This window comes from Carassius auratus, unplaced genomic scaffold (genome assembly GCF_003368295.1).
Source record: "Carassius auratus strain Wakin unplaced genomic scaffold, ASM336829v1 scaf_tig00002565, whole genome shotgun sequence".
In the NCBI taxonomy this organism is placed as follows: domain Eukaryota; kingdom Metazoa; phylum Chordata; class Actinopteri; order Cypriniformes; family Cyprinidae; genus Carassius; species Carassius auratus.
Window position 1 is genome coordinate 40,745 of NW_020523458.1, and position 27,069 is coordinate 67,813.

The 27,069-nt window shown below is 48.0% G+C and overlaps 50 non-coding genes across 50 annotated transcripts; 40 read left to right on the top strand and 10 right to left on the bottom strand.

The window, feature by feature from the left end:
* The first annotated feature begins 495 nt into the window (after positions 1-495).
* Positions 496-567, top strand: trnap-ugg (transfer RNA proline (anticodon UGG)). The gene has a single exon. It is a non-coding gene; the product is annotated as a tRNA-Pro (tRNA).
* A 97-nt stretch (positions 568-664) lies between these two features.
* Positions 665-738, top strand: trnai-aau (transfer RNA isoleucine (anticodon AAU)). Its single transcript has one exon. It is a non-coding gene; the product is annotated as a tRNA-Ile (tRNA).
* Positions 739-844: 106 nt separating this feature from the next.
* trnaf-gaa (transfer RNA phenylalanine (anticodon GAA)) lies at positions 845-917 on the top strand. The gene has a single exon. It is a non-coding gene; the product is annotated as a tRNA-Phe (tRNA).
* A 135-nt stretch (positions 918-1,052) lies between these two features.
* On the top strand, positions 1,053-1,124 carry trnaq-uug (transfer RNA glutamine (anticodon UUG)). The gene has a single exon. It is a non-coding gene; the product is annotated as a tRNA-Gln (tRNA).
* Positions 1,125-1,899: 775 nt separating this feature from the next.
* Positions 1,900-1,972, bottom strand: trnaa-agc (transfer RNA alanine (anticodon AGC)). Its single transcript has one exon. It is a non-coding gene; the product is annotated as a tRNA-Ala (tRNA).
* Positions 1,973-2,858: 886 nt separating this feature from the next.
* trnaq-uug (transfer RNA glutamine (anticodon UUG)) lies at positions 2,859-2,930 on the top strand. The gene has a single exon. It is a non-coding gene; the product is annotated as a tRNA-Gln (tRNA).
* A 775-nt stretch (positions 2,931-3,705) lies between these two features.
* trnaa-agc (transfer RNA alanine (anticodon AGC)) lies at positions 3,706-3,778 on the bottom strand. Its single transcript has one exon. It is a non-coding gene; the product is annotated as a tRNA-Ala (tRNA).
* A 937-nt stretch (positions 3,779-4,715) lies between these two features.
* On the top strand, positions 4,716-4,787 carry trnap-ugg (transfer RNA proline (anticodon UGG)). The gene has a single exon. It is a non-coding gene; the product is annotated as a tRNA-Pro (tRNA).
* A 97-nt stretch (positions 4,788-4,884) lies between these two features.
* trnai-aau (transfer RNA isoleucine (anticodon AAU)) lies at positions 4,885-4,958 on the top strand. Its single transcript has one exon. It is a non-coding gene; the product is annotated as a tRNA-Ile (tRNA).
* A 106-nt stretch (positions 4,959-5,064) lies between these two features.
* On the top strand, positions 5,065-5,137 carry trnaf-gaa (transfer RNA phenylalanine (anticodon GAA)). The gene has a single exon. It is a non-coding gene; the product is annotated as a tRNA-Phe (tRNA).
* A 135-nt stretch (positions 5,138-5,272) lies between these two features.
* Positions 5,273-5,344, top strand: trnaq-uug (transfer RNA glutamine (anticodon UUG)). The gene has a single exon. It is a non-coding gene; the product is annotated as a tRNA-Gln (tRNA).
* Positions 5,345-6,119: 775 nt separating this feature from the next.
* On the bottom strand, positions 6,120-6,192 carry trnaa-agc (transfer RNA alanine (anticodon AGC)). The gene has a single exon. It is a non-coding gene; the product is annotated as a tRNA-Ala (tRNA).
* Positions 6,193-7,129: 937 nt separating this feature from the next.
* On the top strand, positions 7,130-7,201 carry trnap-ugg (transfer RNA proline (anticodon UGG)). The gene has a single exon. It is a non-coding gene; the product is annotated as a tRNA-Pro (tRNA).
* Positions 7,202-7,298: 97 nt separating this feature from the next.
* Positions 7,299-7,372, top strand: trnai-aau (transfer RNA isoleucine (anticodon AAU)). Its single transcript has one exon. It is a non-coding gene; the product is annotated as a tRNA-Ile (tRNA).
* Positions 7,373-7,478: 106 nt separating this feature from the next.
* On the top strand, positions 7,479-7,551 carry trnaf-gaa (transfer RNA phenylalanine (anticodon GAA)). Its single transcript has one exon. It is a non-coding gene; the product is annotated as a tRNA-Phe (tRNA).
* A 135-nt stretch (positions 7,552-7,686) lies between these two features.
* On the top strand, positions 7,687-7,758 carry trnaq-uug (transfer RNA glutamine (anticodon UUG)). The gene has a single exon. It is a non-coding gene; the product is annotated as a tRNA-Gln (tRNA).
* A 775-nt stretch (positions 7,759-8,533) lies between these two features.
* Positions 8,534-8,606, bottom strand: trnaa-agc (transfer RNA alanine (anticodon AGC)). Its single transcript has one exon. It is a non-coding gene; the product is annotated as a tRNA-Ala (tRNA).
* Positions 8,607-9,681: 1,075 nt separating this feature from the next.
* On the top strand, positions 9,682-9,755 carry trnai-aau (transfer RNA isoleucine (anticodon AAU)). Its single transcript has one exon. It is a non-coding gene; the product is annotated as a tRNA-Ile (tRNA).
* Positions 9,756-9,861: 106 nt separating this feature from the next.
* On the top strand, positions 9,862-9,934 carry trnaf-gaa (transfer RNA phenylalanine (anticodon GAA)). Its single transcript has one exon. It is a non-coding gene; the product is annotated as a tRNA-Phe (tRNA).
* A 135-nt stretch (positions 9,935-10,069) lies between these two features.
* trnaq-uug (transfer RNA glutamine (anticodon UUG)) lies at positions 10,070-10,141 on the top strand. The gene has a single exon. It is a non-coding gene; the product is annotated as a tRNA-Gln (tRNA).
* Positions 10,142-11,420: 1,279 nt separating this feature from the next.
* Positions 11,421-11,493, bottom strand: trnaa-agc (transfer RNA alanine (anticodon AGC)). Its single transcript has one exon. It is a non-coding gene; the product is annotated as a tRNA-Ala (tRNA).
* A 937-nt stretch (positions 11,494-12,430) lies between these two features.
* On the top strand, positions 12,431-12,502 carry trnap-ugg (transfer RNA proline (anticodon UGG)). The gene has a single exon. It is a non-coding gene; the product is annotated as a tRNA-Pro (tRNA).
* A 97-nt stretch (positions 12,503-12,599) lies between these two features.
* On the top strand, positions 12,600-12,673 carry trnai-aau (transfer RNA isoleucine (anticodon AAU)). The gene has a single exon. It is a non-coding gene; the product is annotated as a tRNA-Ile (tRNA).
* Positions 12,674-12,779: 106 nt separating this feature from the next.
* trnaf-gaa (transfer RNA phenylalanine (anticodon GAA)) lies at positions 12,780-12,852 on the top strand. Its single transcript has one exon. It is a non-coding gene; the product is annotated as a tRNA-Phe (tRNA).
* Positions 12,853-12,987: 135 nt separating this feature from the next.
* On the top strand, positions 12,988-13,059 carry trnaq-uug (transfer RNA glutamine (anticodon UUG)). The gene has a single exon. It is a non-coding gene; the product is annotated as a tRNA-Gln (tRNA).
* A 775-nt stretch (positions 13,060-13,834) lies between these two features.
* On the bottom strand, positions 13,835-13,907 carry trnaa-agc (transfer RNA alanine (anticodon AGC)). The gene has a single exon. It is a non-coding gene; the product is annotated as a tRNA-Ala (tRNA).
* A 937-nt stretch (positions 13,908-14,844) lies between these two features.
* On the top strand, positions 14,845-14,916 carry trnap-ugg (transfer RNA proline (anticodon UGG)). The gene has a single exon. It is a non-coding gene; the product is annotated as a tRNA-Pro (tRNA).
* Positions 14,917-15,013: 97 nt separating this feature from the next.
* trnai-aau (transfer RNA isoleucine (anticodon AAU)) lies at positions 15,014-15,087 on the top strand. Its single transcript has one exon. It is a non-coding gene; the product is annotated as a tRNA-Ile (tRNA).
* Positions 15,088-15,193: 106 nt separating this feature from the next.
* trnaf-gaa (transfer RNA phenylalanine (anticodon GAA)) lies at positions 15,194-15,266 on the top strand. The gene has a single exon. It is a non-coding gene; the product is annotated as a tRNA-Phe (tRNA).
* Positions 15,267-15,401: 135 nt separating this feature from the next.
* On the top strand, positions 15,402-15,473 carry trnaq-uug (transfer RNA glutamine (anticodon UUG)). Its single transcript has one exon. It is a non-coding gene; the product is annotated as a tRNA-Gln (tRNA).
* Positions 15,474-16,248: 775 nt separating this feature from the next.
* Positions 16,249-16,321, bottom strand: trnaa-agc (transfer RNA alanine (anticodon AGC)). Its single transcript has one exon. It is a non-coding gene; the product is annotated as a tRNA-Ala (tRNA).
* A 937-nt stretch (positions 16,322-17,258) lies between these two features.
* On the top strand, positions 17,259-17,330 carry trnap-ugg (transfer RNA proline (anticodon UGG)). Its single transcript has one exon. It is a non-coding gene; the product is annotated as a tRNA-Pro (tRNA).
* A 97-nt stretch (positions 17,331-17,427) lies between these two features.
* Positions 17,428-17,501, top strand: trnai-aau (transfer RNA isoleucine (anticodon AAU)). The gene has a single exon. It is a non-coding gene; the product is annotated as a tRNA-Ile (tRNA).
* A 106-nt stretch (positions 17,502-17,607) lies between these two features.
* On the top strand, positions 17,608-17,680 carry trnaf-gaa (transfer RNA phenylalanine (anticodon GAA)). Its single transcript has one exon. It is a non-coding gene; the product is annotated as a tRNA-Phe (tRNA).
* A 135-nt stretch (positions 17,681-17,815) lies between these two features.
* Positions 17,816-17,887, top strand: trnaq-uug (transfer RNA glutamine (anticodon UUG)). The gene has a single exon. It is a non-coding gene; the product is annotated as a tRNA-Gln (tRNA).
* Positions 17,888-18,662: 775 nt separating this feature from the next.
* trnaa-agc (transfer RNA alanine (anticodon AGC)) lies at positions 18,663-18,735 on the bottom strand. The gene has a single exon. It is a non-coding gene; the product is annotated as a tRNA-Ala (tRNA).
* Positions 18,736-19,672: 937 nt separating this feature from the next.
* On the top strand, positions 19,673-19,744 carry trnap-ugg (transfer RNA proline (anticodon UGG)). The gene has a single exon. It is a non-coding gene; the product is annotated as a tRNA-Pro (tRNA).
* Positions 19,745-19,841: 97 nt separating this feature from the next.
* trnai-aau (transfer RNA isoleucine (anticodon AAU)) lies at positions 19,842-19,915 on the top strand. Its single transcript has one exon. It is a non-coding gene; the product is annotated as a tRNA-Ile (tRNA).
* Positions 19,916-20,021: 106 nt separating this feature from the next.
* On the top strand, positions 20,022-20,094 carry trnaf-gaa (transfer RNA phenylalanine (anticodon GAA)). Its single transcript has one exon. It is a non-coding gene; the product is annotated as a tRNA-Phe (tRNA).
* A 135-nt stretch (positions 20,095-20,229) lies between these two features.
* Positions 20,230-20,301, top strand: trnaq-uug (transfer RNA glutamine (anticodon UUG)). The gene has a single exon. It is a non-coding gene; the product is annotated as a tRNA-Gln (tRNA).
* A 775-nt stretch (positions 20,302-21,076) lies between these two features.
* On the bottom strand, positions 21,077-21,149 carry trnaa-agc (transfer RNA alanine (anticodon AGC)). Its single transcript has one exon. It is a non-coding gene; the product is annotated as a tRNA-Ala (tRNA).
* A 937-nt stretch (positions 21,150-22,086) lies between these two features.
* On the top strand, positions 22,087-22,158 carry trnap-ugg (transfer RNA proline (anticodon UGG)). The gene has a single exon. It is a non-coding gene; the product is annotated as a tRNA-Pro (tRNA).
* A 97-nt stretch (positions 22,159-22,255) lies between these two features.
* On the top strand, positions 22,256-22,329 carry trnai-aau (transfer RNA isoleucine (anticodon AAU)). The gene has a single exon. It is a non-coding gene; the product is annotated as a tRNA-Ile (tRNA).
* A 106-nt stretch (positions 22,330-22,435) lies between these two features.
* Positions 22,436-22,508, top strand: trnaf-gaa (transfer RNA phenylalanine (anticodon GAA)). The gene has a single exon. It is a non-coding gene; the product is annotated as a tRNA-Phe (tRNA).
* A 135-nt stretch (positions 22,509-22,643) lies between these two features.
* trnaq-uug (transfer RNA glutamine (anticodon UUG)) lies at positions 22,644-22,715 on the top strand. Its single transcript has one exon. It is a non-coding gene; the product is annotated as a tRNA-Gln (tRNA).
* Positions 22,716-23,489: 774 nt separating this feature from the next.
* trnaa-agc (transfer RNA alanine (anticodon AGC)) lies at positions 23,490-23,562 on the bottom strand. The gene has a single exon. It is a non-coding gene; the product is annotated as a tRNA-Ala (tRNA).
* Positions 23,563-24,499: 937 nt separating this feature from the next.
* Positions 24,500-24,571, top strand: trnap-ugg (transfer RNA proline (anticodon UGG)). Its single transcript has one exon. It is a non-coding gene; the product is annotated as a tRNA-Pro (tRNA).
* Positions 24,572-24,668: 97 nt separating this feature from the next.
* trnai-aau (transfer RNA isoleucine (anticodon AAU)) lies at positions 24,669-24,742 on the top strand. The gene has a single exon. It is a non-coding gene; the product is annotated as a tRNA-Ile (tRNA).
* Positions 24,743-24,848: 106 nt separating this feature from the next.
* Positions 24,849-24,921, top strand: trnaf-gaa (transfer RNA phenylalanine (anticodon GAA)). The gene has a single exon. It is a non-coding gene; the product is annotated as a tRNA-Phe (tRNA).
* A 135-nt stretch (positions 24,922-25,056) lies between these two features.
* Positions 25,057-25,128, top strand: trnaq-uug (transfer RNA glutamine (anticodon UUG)). The gene has a single exon. It is a non-coding gene; the product is annotated as a tRNA-Gln (tRNA).
* The last annotated feature ends 1,941 nt before the right edge of the window (positions 25,129-27,069 follow it).

The following is a 27,069-nucleotide window of genomic DNA, read 5'->3' on the forward strand; positions in this document are numbered from 1 at the left end:
AAGTTTACTTCACTTTGGAACATTGGTTCACGGATTTGCGCTGCGCAACGTCTTCACACATGGACAAGTGTGACATCATATACCTCTGTATACCTCTGTACACCTCTGTGTTAGTCACTTTGAACTGAACGTACACATACGCTTTGAACTTGAATCACGGAGGGATGTCATGTGATGTCCACTTCTCAGGGCACTTACGTTTGAATGGAACAAATGTCTGAAGCTATACGAGAAACATACAAAATGTGAAGAGCAGGGGGCTCGAGGACTGGAATTGAGAACCGCTGGTCTAAGTGACATCTGACAGTTTCAGCTGTCCTCCCTAACATCCCTCTACATGTTAGACACAGCCACATTTTTAGGTCAGTTAAGAGGCCAACTTGCGTTCGTTAGCCTTTAACACTGTCTCGAGGTCTTTGATTGCTTCCACGTTAGTTCATGTTCCTTCTTTTATTGATGCTGGAGTAGCTCTTTTTTCTCGGCCCAGCACAGGAAGGCTCGTTGGTCTAGGGGTATGATTCTCGCTTTGGGTGCGAGAGGTCCCGGGTTCAAATCCCGGACGAGCCCTTGGTCGGGATAAAACGTGAAGCTTTGTTGTCTCGTTGCGTTCACTAACATTGAGGCAGTTTTTTATTCAATCGGGTAGAGACATATGGCGAAGGGAGGCCGGTTAGCTCAGCTGGTTAGAGCGTGGTGCTAATAACGCCAAGGTCGCGGGTTCGATCCCCGTACTGGCCAGCTGTTTTTATTGTCTGGGGGCTCATCTCTGCTCTGCTCTTCTCCTGTGACAAAGAGTAGGGTGATCTCACTGAAATCCCTGCTTGCTAAGCAGGAGCTTGTTGTGGCCGAAATAGCTCAGTTGGGAGAGCGTTAGACTGAAGATCTAAAGGTCCCTGGTTCGATCCCGGGTTTCGGCAAAATCTCCCACTCATTTCCTCTTTTTGAGGCGGGCCAGTGACCAAAAATCACTGGGTTCCAACTTCTCTGTATAACTGCTTCCCCACTGCCACGGAGCTATCTGTTTCCCAGTTGGCCACCAAACAAGCAGTTTCGGTTCCATGGTGTAATGGTCAGCACTCTGGGCTTTGAATCCAGCGATCTGAGTTCGAATCTCGGTGGAACCTGTGTGGTTTCTTGCCGCAGGAAAAGAAAAAAACAGCACTAGTTTGGCACTGGTGACAGTCTTTGTGGCCCTGTGAGCAACGGCTGCTCCAGGTAAGGTTTCATGGTGTAATGGTTAGCACTCTGAATCCAGTGATCCGAGTTCAAATCGCGGTGGGACCACTTTTTGCAACCAATTTGCGCAGGACCATGTCTGAAATACTTTTTGGCAGCTTTGAGTCCAAAAAAATTAACTAACGTAGAGACTGTGGCAGCATTGCATCGATGCCCAGTCGGTCTCTTTAGGGCAGTGGTTCTCAAACCTGTCCTGGAGGCACCCCTGCCCTGCACAGTTTGATTGTCTGCCTTATTAGACACACCCAAATAAGGTCTTGCGGTCTCTATCAATGAGTTGATGATTTGAAACAGGTGTGATAGATGAGGGAAACATTCAAAATGTGTAGGGCAGGGGTGCCTCCAGGACAGGTTTGAAAACCACTGCTTTAGGGAACTGTGTGTAAAATGGCAATGTTTTGCAACCAATTTGCACAGGACCATGTCTGAAATACTTTTTGGCAGCTGTGAGACCCAAAAAAAGCTAACGTGGGAGTGTCGCAGCATTGCGTCAGTGCTAGACACACCCAAATCAGGTCTTGCAGTCTCTATTAATGAGCTGATGATTTGAAACTGGTGTGTTAGATGAGGGGAAATGCAAAATGTGCAGGGCAGGGATGCCTCCAGGACAGGATTGAAAACCACTGATTTAGGGATGTGTGAGTAAAAGGGCATGAGCCAACTTGGAGAATGCGGGCATCGATCCCGCTACCTCTCGCATGCTAAGCGAGCGCTCTACCATTTGAGCTAATTCCCCTGGCCTTTCAAGAATGACGAGCATAGCTGCGAATGACCGGCTTGATGCAAAGAGGCCGTCCCTCCTCTAGGCTTGCACCTTTGCACTGGCCGCGATTGTGTTGTCGAATTAACAAAGAGATTTAGCTTTTGTGTTAAAGGACCTTCTCGGTCTTGTTACGCCAGTATGCATGTGCGGATTCTTGTATTATGCAGACTACCTTGCATCACTCGGGTCACGCAGACAACTTCTCACCTCTTTTTTCTCACACTGACTTAAAGAATAAGGAAGCGGTTCTCCATTCCAGTCCTCGCTCCCCAAAGGTCTGCATATTTTGCATGTCTCTCTTTGTTAGCACACCTGATTCGGATAATCAGCTCATTAGAAGTGAGCTCCTTGCGATTGACATGGTCCCTACACAGTGTTCATTGCTCCCCACTCCCTGAGCAGGGGAAATCCGTCGAAGTTTACTTCACTTTGGAACATTGGTTCACGGATTTGCGCTGCGCAACGTCTTCACACATGGACAAGTGTGACATCATATACCTCTGTATACCTCTGTACACCTCTGTGTTAGTCACTTTGAACTGAACGTACACATACGCTTTGAACTTGAATCACGGAGGGATGTCATGTGATGTCCACTTCTCAGGGCACTTACGTTTGAATGGAACAAATGTCTGAAGCTATACGAGAAACATACAAAATGTGAAGAGCAGGGGGCTTTAGACTGAAGATCTAAAGGTCCCTGGTTCGATCCCGGGTTTCGGCAAAATCTCCCACTCATTTCCTCTTTTTGAGGCGGGCCAGTGACCAAAAATCACTGGGTTCCAACTTCTCTGTATAACTGCTTCCCCACTGCCACGGAGCTATCTGTTTCCCAGTTGGCCACCAAACAAGCAGTTTCGGTTCCATGGTGTAATGGTCAGCACTCTGGGCTTTGAATCCAGCGATCTGAGTTCGAATCTCGGTGGAACCTGTGTGGTTTCTTGCCGCAGGAAAAGAAAAAAACAGCACTAGTTTGGCACTGGTGACAGTCTTTGTGGCCCTGTGAGCAACGGCTGCTCCAGGTAAGGTTTCATGGTGTAATGGTTAGCACTCTGAATCCAGTGATCCGAGTTCAAATCGCGGTGGGACCACTTTTTGCAACCAATTTGCGCAGGACCATGTCTGAAATACTTTTTGGCAGCTTTGAGTCCAAAAAAATTAACTAACGTAGAGACTGTGGCAGCATTGCATCGATGCCCAGTCGGTCTCTTTAGGGCAGTGGTTCTCAAACCTGTCCTGGAGGCACCCCTGCCCTGCACAGTTTGATTGTCTGCCTTATTAGACACACCCAAATAAGGTCTTGCGGTCTCTATCAATGAGTTGATGATTTGAAACAGGTGTGATAGATGAGGGAAACATTCAAAATGTGTAGGGCAGGGGTGCCTCCAGGACAGGTTTGAAAACCACTGCTTTAGGGAACTGTGTGTAAAATGGCAATGTTTTGCAACCAATTTGCACAGGACCATGTCTGAAATACTTTTTGGCAGCTGTGAGACCCAAAAAAAGCTAACGTGGGAGTGTCGCAGCATTGCGTCAGTGCTAGACACACCCAAATCAGGTCTTGCAGTCTCTATTAATGAGCTGATGATTTGAAACTGGTGTGTTAGATGAGGGGAAATGCAAAATGTGCAGGGCAGGGATGCCTCCAGGACAGGATTGAAAACCACTGATTTAGGGATGTGTGAGTAAAAGGGCATGAGCCAACTTGGAGAATGCGGGCATCGATCCCGCTACCTCTCGCATGCTAAGCGAGCGCTCTACCATTTGAGCTAATTCCCCTGGCCTTTCAAGAATGACGAGCATAGCTGCGAATGACCGGCTTGATGCAAAGAGGCCGTCCCTCCTCTAGGCTTGCACCTTTGCACTGGCCGCGATTGTGTTGTCGAATTAACAAAGAGATTTAGCTTTTGTGTTAAAGGACCTTCTCGGTCTTGTTACGCCAGTATGCATGTGCGGATTCTTGTATTATGCAGACTACCTTGCATCACTCGGGTCACGCAGACAACTTCTCACCTCTTTTTTCTCACACTGACTTAAAGAATAAGGAAGCGGTTCTCCATTCCAGTCCTCGCTCCCCAAAGGTCTGCATATTTTGCATGTCTCTCTTTGTTAGCACACCTGATTCGGATAATCAGCTCATTAGAAGTGAGCTCCTTGCGATTGACATGGTCCCTACACAGTGTTCATTGCTCCCCACTCCCTGAGCAGGGGAAATCCGTCGAAGTTTACTTCACTTTGGAACATTGGTTCACGGATTTGCGCTGCGCAACGTCTTCACACATGGACAAGTGTGACATCATATACCTCTGTATACCTCTGTACACCTCTGTGTTAGTCACTTTGAACTGAACGTACACATACGCTTTGAACTTGAATCACGGAGGGATGTCATGTGATGTCCACTTCTCAGGGCACTTACGTTTGAATGGAACAAATGTCTGAAGCTATACGAGAAACATACAAAATGTGAAGAGCAGGGGGCTCGAGGACTGGAATTGAGAACCGCTGGTCTAAGTGACATCTGACAGTTTCAGCTGTCCTCCCTAACATCCCTCTACATGTTAGACACAGCCACATTTTTAGGTCAGTTAAGAGGCCAACTTGCGTTCGTTAGCCTTTAACACTGTCTCGAGGTCTTTGATTGCTTCCACGTTAGTTCATGTTCCTTCTTTTATTGATGCTGGAGTAGCTCTTTTTTCTCGGCCCAGCACAGGAAGGCTCGTTGGTCTAGGGGTATGATTCTCGCTTTGGGTGCGAGAGGTCCCGGGTTCAAATCCCGGACGAGCCCTTGGTCGGGATAAAACGTGAAGCTTTGTTGTCTCGTTGCGTTCACTAACATTGAGGCAGTTTTTTATTCAATCGGGTAGAGACAGATGGCGAAGGGAGGCCGGTTAGCTCAGCTGGTTAGAGCGTGGTGCTAATAACGCCAAGGTCGCGGGTTCGATCCCCGTACTGGCCAGCTGTTTTTATTGTCTGGGGGCTCATCTCTGCTCTGCTCTTCTCCTGTGACAAAGAGTAGGGTGATCTCACTGAAATCCCTGCTTGCTAAGCAGGAGCTTGTTGTGGCCGAAATAGCTCAGTTGGGAGAGCGTTAGACTGAAGATCTAAAGGTCCCTGGTTCGATCCCGGGTTTCGGCAAAATCTCCCACTCATTTCCTCTTTTTGAGGCGGGCCAGTGACCAAAAATCACTGGGTTCCAACTTCTCTGTATAACTGCTTCCCCACTGCCACGGAGCTATCTGTTTCCCAGTTGGCCACCAAACAAGCAGTTTCGGTTCCATGGTGTAATGGTCAGCACTCTGGGCTTTGAATCCAGCGATCTGAGTTCGAATCTCGGTGGAACCTGTGTGGTTTCTTGCCGCAGGAAAAGAAAAAAACAGCACTAGTTTGGCACTGGTGACAGTCTTTGTGGCCCTGTGAGCAACGGCTGCTCCAGGTAAGGTTTCATGGTGTAATGGTTAGCACTCTGAATCCAGTGATCCGAGTTCAAATCGCGGTGGGACCACTTTTTGCAACCAATTTGCGCAGGACCATGTCTGAAATACTTTTTGGCAGCTTTGAGTCCAAAAAAATTAACTAACGTAGAGACTGTGGCAGCATTGCATCGATGCCCAGTCGGTCTCTTTAGGGCAGTGGTTCTCAAACCTGTCCTGGAGGCACCCCTGCCCTGCACAGTTTGATTGTCTGCCTTATTAGACACACCCAAATAAGGTCTTGCGGTCTCTATCAATGAGTTGATGATTTGAAACAGGTGTGATAGATGAGGGAAACATTCAAAATGTGTAGGGCAGGGGTGCCTCCAGGACAGGTTTGAAAACCACTGCTTTAGGGAACTGTGTGTAAAATGGCAATGTTTTGCAACCAATTTGCACAGGACCATGTCTGAAATACTTTTTGGCAGCTGTGAGACCCAAAAAAAGCTAACGTGGGAGTGTCGCAGCATTGCGTCAGTGCTAGACACACCCAGATCAGGTCTTGCAGTCTCTATTAATGAGCTGATGATTTGAAACTGGTGTGTTAGATGAGGGGAAATGCAAAATGTGCAGGGCAGGGATGCCTCCAGGACAGGATTGAAAACCACTGATTTAGGGATGTGTGAGTAAAAGGGCATGAGCCAACTTGGAGAATGCGGGCATCGATCCCGCTACCTCTCGCATGCTAAGCGAGCGCTCTACCATTTGAGCTAATTCCCCTGGCCTTTCAAGAATGACGAGCATAGCTGCGAATGACCGGCTTGATGCAAAGAGGCCGTCCCTCCTCTAGGCTTGCACCTTTGCACTGGCCGCGATTGTGTTGTCGAATTAACAAAGAGATTTAGCTTTTGTGTTAAAGGACCTTCTCGGTCTTGTTACGCCAGTATGCATGTGCGGATTCTTGTATTATGCAGACTACCTTGCATCACTCGGGTCACGCAGACAACTTCTCACCTCTTTTTTCTCACACTGACTTAAAGAATAAGGAAGCGGTTCTCCATTCCAGTCCTCGCTCCCCAAAGGTCTGCATATTTTGCATGTCTCTCTTTGTTAGCACACCTGATTCGGATAATCAGCTCATTAGAAGTGAGCTCCTTGCGATTGACATGGTCCCTACACAGTGTTCATTGCTCCCCACTCCCTGAGCAGGGGAAATCCGTCGAAGTTTACTTCACTTTGGAACATTGGTTCACGGATTTGCGCTGCGCAACGTCTTCACACATGGACAAGTGTGACATCATATACCTCTGTATACCTCTGTACACCTCTGTGTTAGTCACTTTGAACTGAACGTACACATACGCTTTGAACTTGAATCACGGAGGGATGTCATGTGATGTCCACTTCTCAGGGCACTTACGTTTGAATGGAACAAATGTCTGAAGCTATACGAGAAACATACAAAATGTGAAGAGCAGGGGGCTCGAGGACTGGAATTGAGAACCGCTGGTCTAAGTGACATCTGACAGTTTCAGCTGTCCTCCCTAACATCCCTCTACATGTTAGACACAGCCACATTTTTAGGTCAGTTAAGAGGCCAACTTGCGTTCGTTAGCCTTTAACACTGTCTCGAGGTCTTTGATTGCTTCCACGTTAGTTCATGTTCCTTCTTTTATTGATGCTGGAGTAGCTCTTTTTTCTCGGCCCAGCACAGGAAGGCTCGTTGGTCTAGGGGTATGATTCTCGCTTTGGGTGCGAGAGGTCCCGGGTTCAAATCCCGGACGAGCCCTTGGTCGGGATAAAACGTGAAGCTTTGTTGTCTCGTTGCGTTCACTAACATTGAGGCAGTTTTTTATTCAATCGGGTAGAGACATATGGCGAAGGGAGGCCGGTTAGCTCAGCTGGTTAGAGCGTGGTGCTAATAACGCCAAGGTCGCGGGTTCGATCCCCGTACTGGCCAGCTGTTTTTATTGTCTGGGGGCTCATCTCTGCTCTGCTCTTCTCCTGTGACAAAGAGTAGGGTGATCTCACTGAAATCCCTGCTTGCTAAGCAGGAGCTTGTTGTGGCCGAAATAGCTCAGTTGGGAGAGCGTTAGACTGAAGATCTAAAGGTCCCTGGTTCGATCCCGGGTTTCGGCAAAATCTCCCACTCATTTCCTCTTTTTGAGGCGGGCCAGTGACCAAAAATCACTGGGTTCCAACTTCTCTGTATAACTGCTTCCCCACTGCCACGGAGCTATCTGTTTCCCAGTTGGCCACCAAACAAGCAGTTTCGGTTCCATGGTGTAATGGTCAGCACTCTGGGCTTTGAATCCAGCGATCTGAGTTCGAATCTCGGTGGAACCTGTGTGGTTTCTTGCCGCAGGAAAAGAAAAAAACAGCACTAGTTTGGCACTGGTGACAGTCTTTGTGGCCCTGTGAGCAACGGCTGCTCCAGGTAAGGTTTCATGGTGTAATGGTTAGCACTCTGAATCCAGTGATCCGAGTTCAAATCGCGGTGGGACCACTTTTTGCAACCAATTTGCGCAGGACCATGTCTGAAATACTTTTTGGCAGCTTTGAGTCCAAAAAAATTAACTAACGTAGAGACTGTGGCAGCATTGCATCGATGCCCAGTCGGTCTCTTTAGGGCAGTGGTTCTCAAACCTGTCCTGGAGGCACCCCTGCCCTGCACAGTTTGATTGTCTGCCTTATTAGACACACCCAAATAAGGTCTTGCGGTCTCTATCAATGAGTTGATGATTTGAAACAGGTGTGATAGATGAGGGAAACATTCAAAATGTGTAGGGCAGGGGTGCCTCCAGGACAGGTTTGAAAACCACTGCTTTAGGGAACTGTGTGTAAAATGGCAATGTTTTGCAACCAATTTGCACAGGACCATGTCTGAAATACTTTTTGGCAGCTGTGAGACCCAAAAAAAGCTAACGTGGGAGTGTCGCAGCATTGCGTCAGTGCTAGACACACCCAAATCAGGTCTTGCAGTCTCTATTAATGAGCTGATGATTTGAAACTGGTGTGTTAGATGAGGGGAAATGCAAAATGTGCAGGGCAGGGATGCCTCCAGGACAGGATTGAAAACCACTGATTTAGGGATGTGTGAGTAAAAGGGCATGAGCCAACTTGGAGAATGCGGGCATCGATCCCGCTACCTCTCGCATGCTAAGCGAGCGCTCTACCATTTGAGCTAATTCCCCTGGCCTTTCAAGAATGACGAGCATAGCTGCGAATGACCGGCTTGATGCAAAGAGGCCGTCCCTCCTCTAGGCTTGCACCTTTGCACTGGCCGCGATTGTGTTGTCGAATTAACAAAGAGATTTAGCTTTTGTGTTAAAGGACCTTCTCGGTCTTGTTACGCCAGTATGCATGTGCGGATTCTTGTATTATGCAGACTACCTTGCATCACTCGGGTCACGCAGACAACTTCTCACCTCTTTTTTCTCACACTGACTTAAAGAATAAGGAAGCGGTTCTCCATTCCAGTCCTCGCTCCCCAAAGGTCTGCATATTTTGCATGTCTCTCTTTGTTAGCACACCTGATTCGGATAATCAGCTCATTAGAAGTGAGCTCCTTGCGATTGACATGGTCCCTACACAGTGTTCATTGCTCCCCACTCCCTGAGCAGGGGAAATCCGTCGAAGTTTACTTCACTTTGGAACATTGGTTCACGGATTTGCGCTGCGCAACGTCTTCACACATGGACAAGTGTGACATCATATACCTCTGTATACCTCTGTACACCTCTGTGTTAGTCACTTTGAACTGAACGTACACATACGCTTTGAACTTGAATCACGGAGGGATGTCATGTGATGTCCACTTCTCAGGGCACTTACGTTTGAATGGAACAAATGTCTGAAGCTATACGAGAAACATACAAAATGTGAAGAGCAGGGGGCTCGAGGACTGGAATTGAGAACCGCTGGTCTAAGTGACATCTGACAGTTTCAGCTGTCCTCCCTAACATCCCTCTACATGTTAGACACAGCCACATTTTTAGGTCAGTTAAGAGGCCAACTTGCGTTCGTTAGCCTTTAACACTGTCTCGAGGTCTTTGATTGCTTCCACGTTAGTTCATGTTCCTTCTTTTATTGATGCTGGAGTAGCTCTTTTTTCTCGGCCCAGCACAGGAAGGCTGGTCCCTGGGGGGTCGGTTCAAATCCCGGACGAGCCCTTGGTCGGGATAAAACGTGAAGCTTTGTTGTCTCGTTGCGTTCACTAACATTGAGGCAGTTTTTTATTCAATCGGGTAGAGACATATGGCGAAGGGAGGCCGGTTAGCTCAGCTGGTTAGAGCGTGGTGCTAATAACGCCAAGGTCGCGGGTTCGATCCCCGTACTGGCCAGCTGTTTTTATTGTCTGGGGGCTCATCTCTGCTCTGCTCTTCTCCTGTGACAAAGAGTAGGGTGATCTCACTGAAATCCCTGCTTGCTAAGCAGGAGCTTGTTGTGGCCGAAATAGCTCAGTTGGGAGGGCGTTAGACTGAAGATCTAAAGGTCCCTGGTTCGATCCCGGGTTTCGGCAAAATCTCCCACTCATTTCCTCTTTTTGAGGCGGGCCAGTGACCAAAAATCACTGGGTTCCAACTTCTCTGTATAACTGCTTCCCCACTGCCACGGAGCTATCTGTTTCCCAGTTGGCCACCAAACAAGCAGTTTCGGTTCCATGGTGTAATGGTCAGCACTCTGGGCTTTGAATCCAGCGATCTGAGTTCGAATCTCGGTGGAACCTGTGTGGTTTCTTGCCGCAGGAAAAGAAAAAAACAGCACTAGTTTGGCACTGGTGACAGTCTTTGTGGCCCTGTGAGCAACGGCTGCTCCAGGTAAGGTTTCATGGTGTAATGGTTAGCACTCTGAATCTAGTGATCCGAGTTCAAATCGCGGTGGGACCACTTTTTGCAACCAATTTGCGCAGGACCATGTCTGAAATACTTTTTGGCAGCTTTGAGTCCAAAAAAATTAACTAACGTAGAGACTGTGGCAGCATTGCATCGATGCCCAGTCGGTCTCTTTAGGGCAGTGGTTCTCAAACCTGTCCTGGAGGCACCCCTGCCCTGCACAGTTTGATTGTCTGCCTTATTAGACACACCCAAATAAGGTCTTGCGGTCTCTATCAATGAGTTGATGATTTGAAACAGGTGTGATAGATGAGGGAAACATTCAAAATGTGTAGGGCAGGGGTGCCTCCAGGACAGGTTTGAAAACCACTGCTCGGATAATCAGCTCATTAGAAGTGAGCTCCTTGCGATTGACATGGTCCCTACACAGTGTTCATTGCTCCCCACTCCCTGAGCAGGGGAAATCCGTCGAAGTTTACTTCACTTTGGAACATTGGTTCACGGATTTGCGCTGCGCAACGTCTTCACACATGGACAAGTGTGACATCATATACCTCTGTATACCTCTGTACACCTCTGTGTTAGTCACTTTGAACTGAACGTACACATACGCTTTGAACTTGAATCACGGAGGGATGTCATGTGATGTCCACTTCTCAGGGCACTTACGTTTGAATGGAACAAATGTCTGAAGCTATACGAGAAACATACAAAATGTGAAGAGCAGGGGGCTCGAGGACTGGAATTGAGAACCGCTGGTCTAAGTGACATCTGACAGTTTCAGCTGTCCTCCCTAACATCCCTCTACATGTTAGACACAGCCACATTTTTAGGTCAGTTAAGAGGCCAACTTGCGTTCGTTAGCCTTTAACACTGTTAGGGAACTGTGTGTAAAATGGCAATGTTTTGCAACCAATTTGCACAGGACCATGTCTGAAATACTTTTTGGCAGCTGTGAGAGACCCAAAAAAAGCTAACGTGGGAGTGTCGCAGCATTGCGTCAGTGCTAGACACACCCAAATCAGGTCTTGCAGTCTCTATTAATGAGCTGATGATTTGAAACTGGTGTGTTAGATGAGGGGAAATGCAAAATGTGCAGGGCAGGGATGCCTCCAGGACAGGATTGAAAACCACTGATTTAGGGATGTGTGAGTAAAAGGTCATGAGCCAACTTGGAGAATGCAGGCATCGATCCCGCTACCTCTCGCATGCTAAGCGAGCGCTCTACCATTTGAGCTAATTCCCCTGGCCTTTCAAGAATGACGAGCATAGCTGCGAATGACCGGCTTGATGCAAAGAGGCCGTCCCTCCTCTAGGCTTGCACCTTTGCACTGGCCGCGATTGTGTTGTCGAATTAACAAAGAGATTTAGCTTTTGTGTTAAAGGACCTTCTCGGTCTTGTTACGCCAGTATGCATGTGCGGATTCTTGTATTATGCAGACTACCTTGCATCACTCGGGTCACGCAGACAACTTCTCACCTCTTTTTTCTCACACTGACTTAAAGAATAAGGAAGCGGTTCTCCATTCCAGTCCTCGCTCCCCAAAGGTCTGCATATTTTGCATGTCTCTCTTTGTTAGCACACCTGATTCGGATAATCAGCTCATTAGAAGTGAGCTCCTTGCGATTGACATGGTCCCTACACAGTGTTCATTGCTCCCCACTCCCTGAGCAGGGGAAATCCGTCGAAGTTTACTTCACTTTGGAACATTGGTTCACGGATTTGCGCTGCGCAACGTCTTCACACATGGACAAGTGTGACATCATATACCTCTGTATACCTCTGTACACCTCTGTGTTAGTCACTTTGAACTGAACGTACACATACGCTTTGAACTTGAATCACGGAGGGATGTCATGTGATGTCCACTTCTCAGGGCACTTACGTTTGAATGGAACAAATGTCTGAAGCTATACGAGAAACATACAAAATGTGAAGAGCAGGGGGCTCGAGGACTGGAATTGAGAACCGCTGGTCTAAGTGACATCTGACAGTTTCAGCTGTCCTCCCTAACATCCCTCTACATGTTAGACACAGCCACATTTTTAGGTCAGTTAAGAGGCCAACTTGCGTTCGTTAGCCTTTAACACTGTCTCGAGGTCTTTGATTGCTTCCACGTTAGTTCATGTTCCTTCTTTTATTGATGCTGGAGTAGCTCTTTTTTCTCGGCCCAGCACAGGAAGGCTCGTTGGTCTAGGGGTATGATTCTCGCTTTGGGTGCGAGAGGTCCCGGGTTCAAATCCCGGACGAGCCCTTGGTCGGGATAAAACGTGAAGCTTTGTTGTCTCGTTGCGTTCACTAACATTGAGGCAGTTTTTTATTCAATCGGGTAGAGACAGATGGCGGAGGGAGGCCGGTTAGCTCAGCTGGTTAGAGCGTGGTGCTAATAACGCCAAGGTCGCGGGTTCGATCCCCGTACTGGCCAGCTGTTTTTATTGTCTGGGGGCTCATCTCTGCTCTGCTCTTCTCCTGTGACAAAGAGTAGGGTGATCTCACTGAAATCCCTGCTTGCTAAGCAGGAGCTTGTTGTGGCCGAAATAGCTCAGTTGGGAGAGCGTTAGACTGAAGATCTAAAGGTCCCTGGTTCGATCCCGGGTTTCGGCAAAATCTCCCACTCATTTCCTCTTTTTGAGGCGGGCCAGTGACCAAAAATCACTGGGTTCCAACTTCTCTGTATAACTGCTTCCCCACTGCCACGGAGCTATCTGTTTCCCAGTTGGCCACCAAACAAGCAGTTTCGGTTCCATGGTGTAATGGTCAGCACTCTGGGCTTTGAATCCAGCGATCTGAGTTCGAATCTCGGTGGAACCTGTGTGGTTTCTTGCCGCAGGAAAAGAAAAAAACAGCACTAGTTTGGCACTGGTGACAGTCTTTGTGGCCCTGTGAGCAACGGCTGCTCCAGGTAAGGTTTCATGGTGTAATGGTTAGCACTCTGAATCCAGTGATCCGAGTTCAAATCGCGGTGGGACCACTTTTTGCAACCAATTTGCGCAGGACCATGTCTGAAATACTTTTTGGCAGCTTTGAGTCCAAAAAAATTAACTAACGTAGAGACTGTGGCAGCATTGCATCGATGCCCAGTCGGTCTCTTTAGGGCAGTGGTTCTCAAACCTGTCCTGGAGGCACCCCTGCCCCGCACAGTTTGATTGTCTGCCTTATTAGACACACCCAAATAAGGTCTTGCGGTCTCTATCAATGAGTTGATGATTTGAAACAGGTGTGATAGATGAGGGAAACATTCAAAATGTGTAAGGCAGGGGTGCCTCCAGGACAGGTTTGAAAACCACTGCTTTAGGGAACTGTGTGTAAAATGGCAATGTTTTGCAACCAATTTGCACAGGACCATGTCTGAAATAGTTTTTGGCAGCTGTGAGACCCAAAAAAAGCTAACGTGGGAGTGTCGCAGCATTGCGTCAGTGCTAGACACACCCAAATCAGGTCTTGCAGTCTCTATTAATGAGCTGATGATTTGAAACTGGTGTGTTAGATGAGGGGAAATGCAAAATGTGCAGGGCAGGGATGCCTCCAGGACAGGATTGAAAACCACTGATTTAGGGATGTGTGAGTAAAAGGGCATGAGCCAACTTGGAGAATGCGGGCATCGATCCCGCTACCTCTCGCATGCTAAGCGAGCGCTCTACCATTTGAGCTAATTCCCCTGGCCTTTCAAGAATGACGAGCATAGCTGCGAATGACCGGCTTGATGCAAAGAGGCCGTCCCTCCTCTAGGCTTGCACCTTTGCACTGGCCGCGATTGTGTTGTCGAATTAACAAAGAGATTTAGCTTTTGTGTTAAAGGACCTTCTCGGTCTTGTTACGCCAGTATGCATGTGCGGATTCTTGTATTATGCAGACTACCTTGCATCACTCGGGTCACGCAGACAACTTCTCACCTCTTTTTTCTCACACTGACTTAAAGAATAAGGAAGCGGTTCTCCATTCCAGTCCTCGCTCCCCAAAGGTCTGCATATTTTGCATGTCTCTCTTTGTTAGCACACCTGATTCGGATAATCAGCTCATTAGAAGTGAGCTCCTTGCGATTGACATGGTCCCTACACAGTGTTCATTGCTCCCCACTCCCTGAGCAGGGGAAATCCGTCGAAGTTTACTTCACTTTGGAACATTGGTTCACGGATTTGCGCTGCGCAACGTCTTCACACATGGACAAGTGTGACATCATATACCTCTGTATACCTCTGTACACCTCTGTGTTAGTCACTTTGAACTGAACGTACACATACGCTTTGAACTTGAATCACGGAGGGATGTCATGTGATGTCCACTTCTCAGGGCACTTACGTTTGAATGGAACAAATGTCTGAAGCTATACGAGAAACATACAAAATGTGAAGAGCAGGGGGCTCGAGGACTGGAATTGAGAACCGCTGGTCTAAGTGACATCTGACAGTTTCAGCTGTCCTCCCTAACATCCCTCTACATGTTAGACACAGCCACATTTTTAGGTCAGTTAAGAGGCCAACTTGCGTTCGTTAGCCTTTAACACTGTCTCGAGGTCTTTGATTGCTTCCACGTTAGTTCATGTTCCTTCTTTTATTGATGCTGGAGTAGCTCTTTTTTCTCGGCCCAGCACAGGAAGGCTCGTTGGTCTAGGGGTATGATTCTCGCTTTGGGTGCGAGAGGTCCCGGGTTCAAATCCCGGACGAGCCCTTGGTCGGGATAAAACGTGAAGCTTTGTTGTCTCGTTGCGTTCACTAACATTGAGGCAGTTTTTTATTCAATCGGGTAGAGACAGATGGCGAAGGGAGGCCGGTTAGCTCAGCTGGTTAGAGCGTGGTGCTAATAACGCCAAGGTCGCGGGTTCGATCCCCGTACTGGCCAGCTGTTTTTATTGTCTGGGGGCTCATCTCTGCTCTGCTCTTCTCCTGTGACAAAGAGTAGGGTGATCTCACTGAAATCCCTGCTTGCTAAGCAGGAGCTTGTTGTGGCCGAAATAGCTCAGTTGGGAGAGCGTTAGACTGAAGATCTAAAGGTCCCTGGTTCGATCCCGGGTTTCGGCAAAATCTCCCACTCATTTCCTCTTTTTGAGGCGGGCCAGTGACCAAAAATCACTGGGTTCCAACTTCTCTGTATAACTGCTTCCCCACTGCCACGGAGCTATCTGTTTCCCAGTTGGCCACCAAACAAGCAGTTTCGGTTCCATGGTGTAATGGTCAGCACTCTGGGCTTTGAATCCAGCGATCTGAGTTCGAATCTCGGTGGAACCTGTGTGGTTTCTTGCCGCAGGAAAAGAAAAAAACAGCACTAGTTTGGCACTGGTGACAGTCTTTGTGGCCCTGTGAGCAACGGCTGCTCCAGGTAAGGTTTCATGGTGTAATGGTTAGCACTCTGAATCCAGTGATCCGAGTTCAAATCGCGGTGGGACCACTTTTTGCAACCAATTTGCGCAGGACCATGTCTGAAATACTTTTTGGCAGCTTTGAGTCCAAAAAAATTAACTAACGTAGAGACTGTGGCAGCATTGCATCGATGCCCAGTCGGTCTCTTTAGGGCAGTGGTTCTCAAACCTGTCCTGGAGGCACCCCTGCCCTGCACAGTTTGATTGTCTGCCTTATTAGACACACCCAAATAAGGTCTTGCGGTCTCTATCAATGAGTTGATGATTTGAAACAGGTGTGATAGATGAGGGAAACATTCAAAATGTGTAGGGCAGGGGTGCCTCCAGGACAGGTTTGAAAACCACTGCTTTAGGGAACTGTGTGTAAAATGGCAATGTTTTGCAACCAATTTGCACAGGACCATGTCTGAAATACTTTTTGGCAGCTGTGAGACCCAAAAAAAGCTAACGTGGGAGTGTCGCAGCATTGCGTCAGTGCTAGACACACCCAAATCAGGTCTTGCAGTCTCTATTAATGAGCTGATGATTTGAAACTGGTGTGTTAGATGAGGGGAAATGCAAAATGTGCAGGGCAGGGATGCCTCCAGGACAGGATTGAAAACCACTGATTTAGGGATGTGTGAGTAAAAGGGCATGAGCCAACTTGGAGAATGCGGGCATCGATCCCGCTACCTCTCGCATGCTAAGCGAGCGCTCTACCATTTGAGCTAATTCCCCTGGCCTTTCAAGAATGACGAGCATAGCTGCGAATGACCGGCTTGATGCAAAGAGGCCGTCCCTCCTCTAGGCTTGCACCTTTGCACTGGCCGCGATTGTGTTGTCGAATTAACAAAGAGATTTAGCTTTTGTGTTAAAGGACCTTCTCGGTCTTGTTACGCCAGTATGCATGTGCGGATTCTTGTATTATGCAGACTACCTTGCATCACTCGGGTCACGCAGACAACTTCTCACCTCTTTTTTCTCACACTGACTTAAAGAATAAGGAAGCGGTTCTCCATTCCAGTCCTCGCTCCCCAAAGGTCTGCATATTTTGCATGTCTCTCTTTGTTAGCACACCTGATTCGGATAATCAGCTCATTAGAAGTGAGCTCCTTGCGATTGACATGGTCCCTACACAGTGTTCATTGCTCCCCACTCCCTGAGCAGGGGAAATCCGTCGAAGTTTACTTCACTTTGGAACATTGGTTCACGGATTTGCGCTGCGCAACGTCTTCACACATGGACAAGTGTGACATCATATACCTCTGTATACCTCTGTACACCTCTGTGTTAGTCACTTTGAACTGAACGTACACATACGCTTTGAACTTGAATCACGGAGGGATGTCATGTGATGTCCACTTCTCAGGGCACTTACGTTTGAATGGAACAAATGTCTGAAGCTATACGAGAAACATACAAAATGTGAAGAGCAGGGGGCTCGAGGACTGGAATTGAGAACCGCTGGTCTAAGTGACATCTGACAGTTTCAGCTGTCCTCCCTAACATCCCTCTACATGTTAGACACAGCCACATTTTTAGGTCAGTTAAGAGGCCAACTTGCGTTCGTTAGCCTTTAACACTGTCTCGAGGTCTTTGATTGCTTCCACGTTAGTTCATGTTCCTTCTTTTATTGATGCTGGAGTAGCTCTTTTTTCTCGGCCCAGCACAGGAAGGCTCGTTGGTCTAGGGGTATGATTCTCGCTTTGGGTGCGAGAGGTCCCGGGTTCAAATCCCGGACGAGCCCTTGGTCGGGATAAAACGTGAAGCTTTGTTGTCTCGTTGCGTTCACTAACATTGAGGCAGTTTTTTATTCAATCGGGTAGAGACAGATGGCGAAGGGAGGCCGGTTAGCTCAGCTGGTTAGAGCGTGGTGCTAATAACGCCAAGGTCGCGGGTTCGATCCCCGTACTGGCCAGCTGTTTTTATTGTCTGGGGGCTCATCTCTGCTCTGCTCTTCTCCTGTGACAAAGAGTAGGGTGATCTCACTGAAATCCCTGCTTGCTAAGCAGGAGCTTGTTGTGGCCGAAATAGCTCAGTTGGGAGAGCGTTAGACTGAAGATCTAAAGGTCCCTGGTTCGATCCCGGGTTTCGGCAAAATCTCCCACTCATTTCCTCTTTTTGAGGCGGGCCAGTGACCAAAAATCACTGGGTTCCAACTTCTCTGTATAACTGCTTCCCCACTGCCACGGAGCTATCTGTTTCCCAGTTGGCCACCAAACAAGCAGTTTCGGTTCCATGGTGTAATGGTCAGCACTCTGGGCTTTGAATCCAGCGATCTGAGTTCGAATCTCGGTGGAACCTGTGTGGTTTCTTGCCGCAGGAAAAGAAAAAAACAGCACTAGTTTGGCACTGGTGACAGTCTTTGTGGCCCTGTGAGCAACGGCTGCTCCAGGTAAGGTTTCATGGTGTAATGGTTAGCACTCTGAATCCAGTGATCCGAGTTCAAATCGCGGTGGGACCACTTTTTGCAACCAATTTGCGCAGGACCATGTCTGAAATACTTTTTGGCAGCTTTGAGTCCAAAAAAATTAACTAACGTAGAGACTGTGGCAGCATTGCATCGATGCCCAGTCGGTCTCTTTAGGGCAGTGGTTCTCAAACCTGTCCTGGAGGCACCCCTGCCCTGCACAGTTTGATTGTCTGCCTTATTAGACACACCCAAATAAGGTCTTGCGGTCTCTATCAATGAGTTGATGATTTGAAACAGGTGTGATAGATGAGGGAAACATTCAAAATGTGTAGGGCAGGGGTGCCTCCAGGACAGGTTTGAAAACCACTGCTTTAGGGAACTGTGTGTAAAATGGCAATGTTTTGCAACCAATTTGCACAGGACCATGTCTGAAATACTTTTTGGCAGCTGTGAGACCCCAAAAAAGCTAACGTGGGAGTGTCGCAGCATTGCGTCAGTGCTAGACACACCCAAATCAGGTCTTGCAGTCTCTATTAATGAGCTGATGATTTGAAACTGGTGTGTTAGATGAGGGGAAATGCAAAATGTGCAGGGCAGGGATGCCTCCAGGACAGGATTGAAAACCACTGATTTAGGGATGTGTGAGTAAAAGGGCATGAGCCAACTTGGAGAATGCGGGCATCGATCCCGCTACCTCTCGCATGCTAAGCGAGCGCTCTACCATTTGAGCTAATTCCCCTGGCCTTTCAAGAATGACGAGCATAGCTGCGAATGACCGGCTTGATGCAAAGAGGCCGTCCCTCCTCTAGGCTTGCACCTTTGCACTGGCCGCGATTGTGTTGTCGAATTAACAAAGAGATTTAGCTTTTGTGTTAAAGGACCTTCTCGGTCTTGTTACGCCAGTATGCATGTGCGGATTCTTGTATTATGCAGACTACCTTGCATCACTCGGGTCACGCAGACAACTTCTCACCTCTTTTTTCTCACACTGACTTAAAGAATAAGGAAGCGGTTCTCCATTCCAGTCCTCGCTCCCCAAAGGTCTGCATATTTTGCATGTCTCTCTTTGTTAGCACACCTGATTCGGATAATCAGCTCATTAGAAGTGAGCTCCTTGCGATTGACATGGTCCCTACACAGTGTTCATTGCTCCCCACTCCCTGAGCAGGGGAAATCCGTCGAAGTTTACTTCACTTTGGAACATTGGTTCACGGATTTGCGCTGCGCAACGTCTTCACACATGGACAAGTGTGACATCATATACCTCTGTATACCTCTGTACACCTCTGTGTTAGTCACTTTGAACTGAACGTACACATACGCTTTGAACTTGAATCACGGAGGGATGTCATGTGATGTCCACTTCTCAGGGCACTTACGTTTGAATGGAACAAATGTCTGAAGCTATACGAGAAACATACAAAATGTGAAGAGCAGGGGGCTCGAGGACTGGAATTGAGAACCGCTGGTCTAAGTGACATCTGACAGTTTCAGCTGTCCTCCCTAACATCCCTCTACATGTTAGACACAGCCACATTTTTAGGTCAGTTAAGAGGCCAACTTGCGTTCGTTAGCCTTTAACACTGTCTCGAGGTCTTTGATTGCTTCCACGTTAGTTCATGTTCCTTCTTTTATTGATGCTGGAGTAGCTCTTTTTTCTCGGCCCAGCACAGGAAGGCTCGTTGGTCTAGGGGTATGATTCTCGCTTTGGGTGCGAGAGGTCCCGGGTTCAAATCCCGGACGAGCCCTTGGTCGGGATAAAACGTGAAGCTTTGTTGTCTCGTTGCGTTCACTAACATTGAGGCAGTTTTTTATTCAATCGGGTAGAGACAGATGGCGAAGGGAGGCCGGTTAGCTCAGCTGGTTAGAGCGTGGTGCTAATAACGCCAAGGTCGCGGGTTCGATCCCCGTACTGGCCAGCTGTTTTTATTGTCTGGGGGCTCATCTCTGCTCTGCTCTTCTCCTGTGACAAAGAGTAGGGTGATCTCACTGAAATCCCTGCTTGCTAAGCAGGAGCTTGTTGTGGCCGAAATAGCTCAGTTGGGAGAGCGTTAGACTGAAGATCTAAAGGTCCCTGGTTCGATCCCGGGTTTCGGCAAAATCTCCCACTCATTTCCTCTTTTTGAGGCGGGCCAGTGACCAAAAATCACTGGGTTCCAACTTCTCTGTATAACTGCTTCCCCACTGCCACGGAGCTATCTGTTTCCCAGTTGGCCACCAAACAAGCAGTTTCGGTTCCATGGTGTAATGGTCAGCACTCTGGGCTTTGAATCCAGCGATCTGAGTTCGAATCTCGGTGGAACCTGTGTGGTTTCTTGCCGCAGGAAAAGAAAAAAACAGCACTAGTTTGGCACTGGTGACAGTCTTTGTGGCCCTGTGAGCAACGGCTGCTCCAGGTAAGGTTTCATGGTGTAATGGTTAGCACTCTGAATCCAGTGATCCGAGTTCAAATCGCGGTGGGACCACTTTTTGCAACCAATTTGCGCAGGACCATGTCTGAAATACTTTTTGGCAGCTTTGAGTCCAAAAAAATTAACTAACGTAGAGACTGTGGCAGCATTGCATCGATGCCCAGTCGGTCTCTTTAGGGCAGTGGTTCTCAAACCTGTCCTGGAGGCACCCCTGCCCTGCACAGTTTGATTGTCTGCCTTATTAGACACACCCAAATAAGGTCTTGCGGTCTCTATCAATGAGTTGATGATTTGAAACAGGTGTGATAGATGAGGGAAACATTCAAAATGTGTAGGGCAGGGGTGCCTCCAGGACAGGTTTGAAAACCACTGCTTTAGGGAACTGTGTGTAAAATGGCAATGTTTTGCAACCAATTTGCACAGGACCATGTCTGAAATACTTTTTGGCAGCTGTGAGACCCCAAAAAAGCTAACGTGGGAGTGTCGCAGCATTGCGTCAGTGCTAGACACACCCAAATCAGGTCTTGCAGTCTCTATTAATGAGCTGATGATTTGAAACTGGTGTGTTAGATGAGGGGAAATGCAAAATGTGCAGGGCAGGGATGCCTCCAGGACAGGATTGAAAACCACTGATTTAGGGATGTGTGAGTAAAAGGGCATGAGCCAACTTGGAGAATGCGGGCATCGATCCCGCTACCTCTCGCATGCTAAGCGAGCGCTCTACCATTTGAGCTAATTCCCCTGGCCTTTCAAGAATGACGAGCATAGCTGCGAATGACCGGCTTGATGCAAAGAGGCCGTCCCTCCTCTAGGCTTGCACCTTTGCACTGGCCGCGATTGTGTTGTCGAATTAACAAAGAGATTTAGCTTTTGTGTTAAAGGACCTTCTCGGTCTTGTTACGCCAGTATGCATGTGCGGATTCTTGTATTATGCAGACTACCTTGCATCACTCGGGTCACGCAGACAACTTCTCACCTCTTTTTTCTCACACTGACTTAAAGAATAAGGAAGCGGTTCTCCATTCCAGTCCTCGCTCCCCAAAGGTCTGCATATTTTGCATGTCTCTCTTTGTTAGCACACCTGATTCGGATAATCAGCTCATTAGAAGTGAGCTCCTTGCGATTGACATGGTCCCTACACAGTGTTCATTGCTCCCCACTCCCTGAGCAGGGGAAATCCGTCGAAGTTTACTTCACTTTGGAACATTGGTTCACGGATTTGCGCTGCGCAACGTCTTCACACATGGACAAGTGTGACATCATATACCTCTGTATACCTCTGTACACCTCTGTGTTAGTCACTTTGAACTGAACGTACACATACGCTTTGAACTTGAATCACGGAGGGATGTCATGTGATGTCCACTTCTCAGGGCACTTACGTTTGAATGGAACAAATGTCTGAAGCTATACGAGAAACATACAAAATGTGAAGAGCAGGGGGCTCGAGGACTGGAATTGAGAACCGCTGGTCTAAGTGACATCTGACAGTTTCAGCTGTCCTCCCTAACATCCCTCTACATGTTAGACACAGCCACATTTTTAGGTCAGTTAAGAGGCCAACTTGCGTTCGTTAGCCTTTAACACTGTCTCGAGGTCTTTGATTGCTTCCACGTTAGTTCATGTTCCTTCTTTTATTGATGCTGGAGTAGCTCTTTTTTCTCGGCCCAGCACAGGAAGGCTCGTTGGTCTAGGGGTATGATTCTCGCTTTGGGTGCGAGAGGTCCCGGGTTCAAATCCCGGACGAGCCCTTGGTCGGGATAAAACGTGAAGCTTTGTTGTCTCGTTGCGTTCACTAACATTGAGGCAGTTTTTTATTCAATCGGGTAGAGACAGATGGCGAAGGGAGGCCGGTTAGCTCAGCTGGTTAGAGCGTGGTGCTAATAACGCCAAGGTCGCGGGTTCGATCCCCGTACTGGCCAGCTGTTTTTATTGTCTGGGGGCTCATCTCTGCTCTGCTCTTCTCCTGTGACAAAGAGTAGGGTGATCTCACTGAAATCCCTGCTTGCTAAGCAGGAGCTTGTTGTGGCCGAAATAGCTCAGTTGGGAGAGCGTTAGACTGAAGATCTAAAGGTCCCTGGTTCGATCCCGGGTTTCGGCAAAATCTCCCACTCATTTCCTCTTTTTGAGGCGGGCCAGTGACCAAAAATCACTGGGTTCCAACTTCTCTGTATAACTGCTTCCCCACTGCCACGGAGCTATCTGTTTCCCAGTTGGCCACCAAACAAGCAGTTTCGGTTCCATGGTGTAATGGTCAGCACTCTGGGCTTTGAATCCAGCGATCTGAGTTCGAATCTCGGTGGAACCTGTGTGGTTTCTTGCCGCAGGAAAAGAAAAAAACAGCACTAGTTTGGCACTGGTGACAGTCTTTGTGGCCCTGTGAGCAACGGCTGCTCCAGGTAAGGTTTCATGGTGTAATGGTTAGCACTCTGAATCCAGTGATCCGAGTTCAAATCGCGGTGGGACCACTTTTTGCAACCAATTTGCGCAGGACCATGTCTGAAATACTTTTTGGCAGCTTTGAGTCCAAAAAAATTAACTAACGTAGAGACTGTGGCAGCATTGCATCGATGCCCAGTCGGTCTCTTTAGGGCAGTGGTTCTCAAACCTGTCCTGGAGGCACCCCTGCCCTGCACAGTTTGATTGTCTGCCTTATTAGACACACCCAAATAAGGTCTTGCGGTCTCTATCAATGAGTTGATGATTTGAAACAGGTGTGATAGATGAGGGAAACATTCAAAATGTGTAGGGCAGGGGTGCCTCCAGGACAGGTTTGAAAACCACTGCTTTAGGGAACTGTGTGTAAAATGGCAATGTTTTGCAACCAATTTGCACAGGACCATGTCTGAAATACTTTTTGGCAGCTGTGAGACCCAAAAAAGCTAACGTGGGAGTGTCGCAGCATTGCGTCAGTGCTAGACACACCCAAATCAGGTCTTGCAGTCTCTATTAATGAGCTGATGATTTGAAACTGGTGTGTTAGATGAGGGGAAATGCAAAATGTGCAGGGCAGGGATGCCTCCAGGACAGGATTGAAAACCACTGATTTAGGGATGTGTGAGTAAAAGGGCATGAGCCAACTTGGAGAATGCGGGCATCGATCCCGCTACCTCTCGCATGCTAAGCGAGCGCTCTACCATTTGAGCTAATTCCCCTGGCCTTTCAAGAATGACGAGCATAGCTGCGAATGACCGGCTTGATGCAAAGAGGCCGTCCCTCCTCTAGGCTTGCACCTTTGCACTGGCCGCGATTGTGTTGTCGAATTAACAAAGAGATTTAGCTTTTGTGTTAAAGGACCTTCTCGGTCTTGTTACGCCAGTATGCATGTGCGGATTCTTGTATTATGCAGACTACCTTGCATCACTCGGGTCACGCAGACAACTTCTCACCTCTTTTTTCTCACACTGACTTAAAGAATAAGGAAGCGGTTCTCCATTCCAGTCCTCGCTCCCCAAAGGTCTGCATATTTTGCATGTCTCTCTTTGTTAGCACACCTGATTCGGATAATCAGCTCATTAGAAGTGAGCTCCTTGCGATTGACATGGTCCCTACACAGTGTTCATTGCTCCCCACTCCCTGAGCAGGGGAAATCCGTCGAAGTTTACTTCACTTTGGAACATTGGTTCACGGATTTGCGCTGCGCAACGTCTTCACACATGGACAAGTGTGACATCATATACCTCTGTATACCTCTGTACACCTCTGTGTTAGTCACTTTGAACTGAACGTACACATACGCTTTGAACTTGAATCACGGAGGGATGTCATGTGATGTCCACTTCTCAGGGCACTTACGTTTGAATGGAACAAATGTCTGAAGCTATACGAGAAACATACAAAATGTGAAGAGCAGGGGGCTCGAGGACTGGAATTGAGAACCGCTGGTCTAAGTGACATCTGACAGTTTCAGCTGTCCTCCCTAACATCCCTCTACATGTTAGACACAGCCACATTTTTAGGTCAGTTAAGAGGCCAACTTGCGTTCGTTAGCCTTTAACACTGTCTCGAGGTCTTTGATTGCTTCCACGTTAGTTCATGTTCCTTCTTTTATTGATGCTGGAGTAGCTCTTTTTTCTCGGCCCAGCACAGGAAGGCTCGTTGGTCTAGGGGTATGATTCTCGCTTTGGGTGCGAGAGGTCCCGGGTTCAAATCCCGGACGAGCCCTTGGTCGGGATAAAACGTGAAGCTTTGTTGTCTCGTTGCGTTCACTAACATTGAGGCAGTTTTTTATTCAATCGGGTAGAGACAGATGGCGAAGGGAGGCCGGTTAGCTCAGCTGGTTAGAGCGTGGTGCTAATAACGCCAAGGTCGCGGGTTCGATCCCCGTACTGGCCAGCTGTTTTTATTGTCTGGGGGCTCATCTCTGCTCTGCTCTTCTCCTGTGACAAAGAGTAGGGTGATCTCACTGAAATCCCTGCTTGCTAAGCAGGAGCTTGTTGTGGCCGAAATAGCTCAGTTGGGAGAGCGTTAGACTGAAGATCTAAAGGTCCCTGGTTCGATCCCGGGTTTCGGCAAAATCTCCCACTCATTTCCTCTTTTTGAGGCGGGCCAGTGACCAAAAATCACTGGGTTCCAACTTCTCTGTATAACTGCTTCCCCACTGCCACGGAGCTATCTGTTTCCCAGTTGGCCACCAAACAAGCAGTTTCGGTTCCATGGTGTAATGGTCAGCACTCTGGGCTTTGAATCCAGCGATCTGAGTTCGAATCTCGGTGGAACCTGTGTTGTTTCTTGCCGCAGGAAAAGAAAAAAACAGCACTAGTTTGGCACTGGTGACAGTCTTTGTGGCCCTGTGAGCAACGGCTGCTCCAGGTAAGGTTTCATGGTGTAATGGTTAGCACTCTGAATCCAGTGATCCGAGTTCAAATCGCGGTGGGACCACTTTTTGCAACCAATTTGCGCAGGACCATGTCTGAAATACTTTTTGGCAGCTTTGAGTCCAAAAAAATTAACTAACGTAGAGACTGTGGCAGCATTGCATCGATGCCCAGTCGGTCTCTTTAGGGCAGTGGTTCTCAACCTGTCCTGGAGGCACCCCTGCCCTGCACAGTTTGATTGTCTGCCTTATTAGACACACCCAAATAAGGTCTTGCGGTCTCTATCAATGAGTTGATGATTTGAAACAGGTGTGATAGATGAGGGAAACATTCAAAATGTGTAGGGCAGGGGTGCCTCCAGGACAGGTTTGAAAACCACTGCTTTAGGGAACTGTGTGTAAAATGGCAATGTTTTGCAACCAATTTGCACAGGACCATGTCTGAAATACTTTTTGGCAGCTGTGAGACCCCAAAAAAGCTAACGTGGAGTGTCGCAGCATTGCGTCAGTGCTAGACACACCCAAATCAGGTCTTGCAGTCTCTATTAATGAGCTGATGATTTGAAACTGGTGTGTTAGATGAGGGGAAATGCAAAATGTGCAGGGCAGGGATGCCTCCAGGACAGGATTGAAAACCACTGATTTAGGGATGTGTGAGTAAAAGGGCATGAGCCAACTTGGAGAATGCGGGCATCGATCCCCGCTACCTCTCGCATGCTAAGCGAGCGCTCTACCATTTGAGCTAATTCCCCTGGCCTTTCAAGAATGACGAGCAGTAGCTGCGAATGACCGGCTTGATGCAAAGAGGCCGTCCCTCCTCTAGGCTTGCACCTTTGCACTGGCCGCGATTGTGTTGTCGAATTAACAAAGGATTTAGCTTTTGTGTTAAAGGACCTTCTGCGGTCTTGTTACGCCAGTCATGCATGTGCGGATTCTTGTATTATGCAGACTACCGTTGCATCACTCCGGGTCACGGCAGACATTACTTCTCAGCCTCTTTTTCCTCACACTGAGCTTAAAGAATGAAGGAAGCGGTTCTCCCATTCCAGTCCTCGCTCCCAAAGGGTCGTGCATATTTTGCATGTCTTCTTTGTTAGCACACCTGATTCGGATAATCAGCTCATTAGAAGTGAGCTCCTTGGCGATTGACATGGTCCTACAGCAGTGTTCATTGCTCCCCACTCCCTGAGCAGGGGAATCCGTCGAAGTTTACTTCACTGTTGGAACATTGGTTCACGGATTTGCGCTGCGCCAACGTCTTCACACATGGACAAGTGTGACATCATATACCTCTGTACACCTCTGTGTTAGTCACTTTGAACTGAACGTACACATACGCTTGAACTTGAATCACGGAGGATGTCATGTGATGTCCACTTCTCAGGGCACTTACGTTTGAATGGAACAAATGTCTGAAGCTATACGAGAAACATACAAAATGTGAAGAGCAGGGGGCTCGAGGACTGGAATTGAGAACCGCTGGTCTAAGTGACATCTGACAGTTTCAGCTGTCCTCCTAACATCCCTCTACATGTTAGACACAGCCACATTTTTAGGTCAGTTAAGAGGCCAACTTGCGTTCGTTAGCCTTTAACACTGTCTCGAGGTCTTTGATTGCTTCCACGTTAGTTCATGTTCCTTCTTTTATTGATGCTGCAGTAGCTCTTTTTTCTCGGCCCAGCACAGGAAGGCTCGTTGGTCTAGGTATGATTTCTCGCTTTGGGTGCGAGAGGTCCGGTTTCAAATCCCGGACAGCCCTTGGTCGGGAATAAAACGTGAAGCTTTGTTGTCTCGTTGCGTTCACTAACATTGAGGCAGTTTTTAATTCAATCGGGTAGAGACAGAT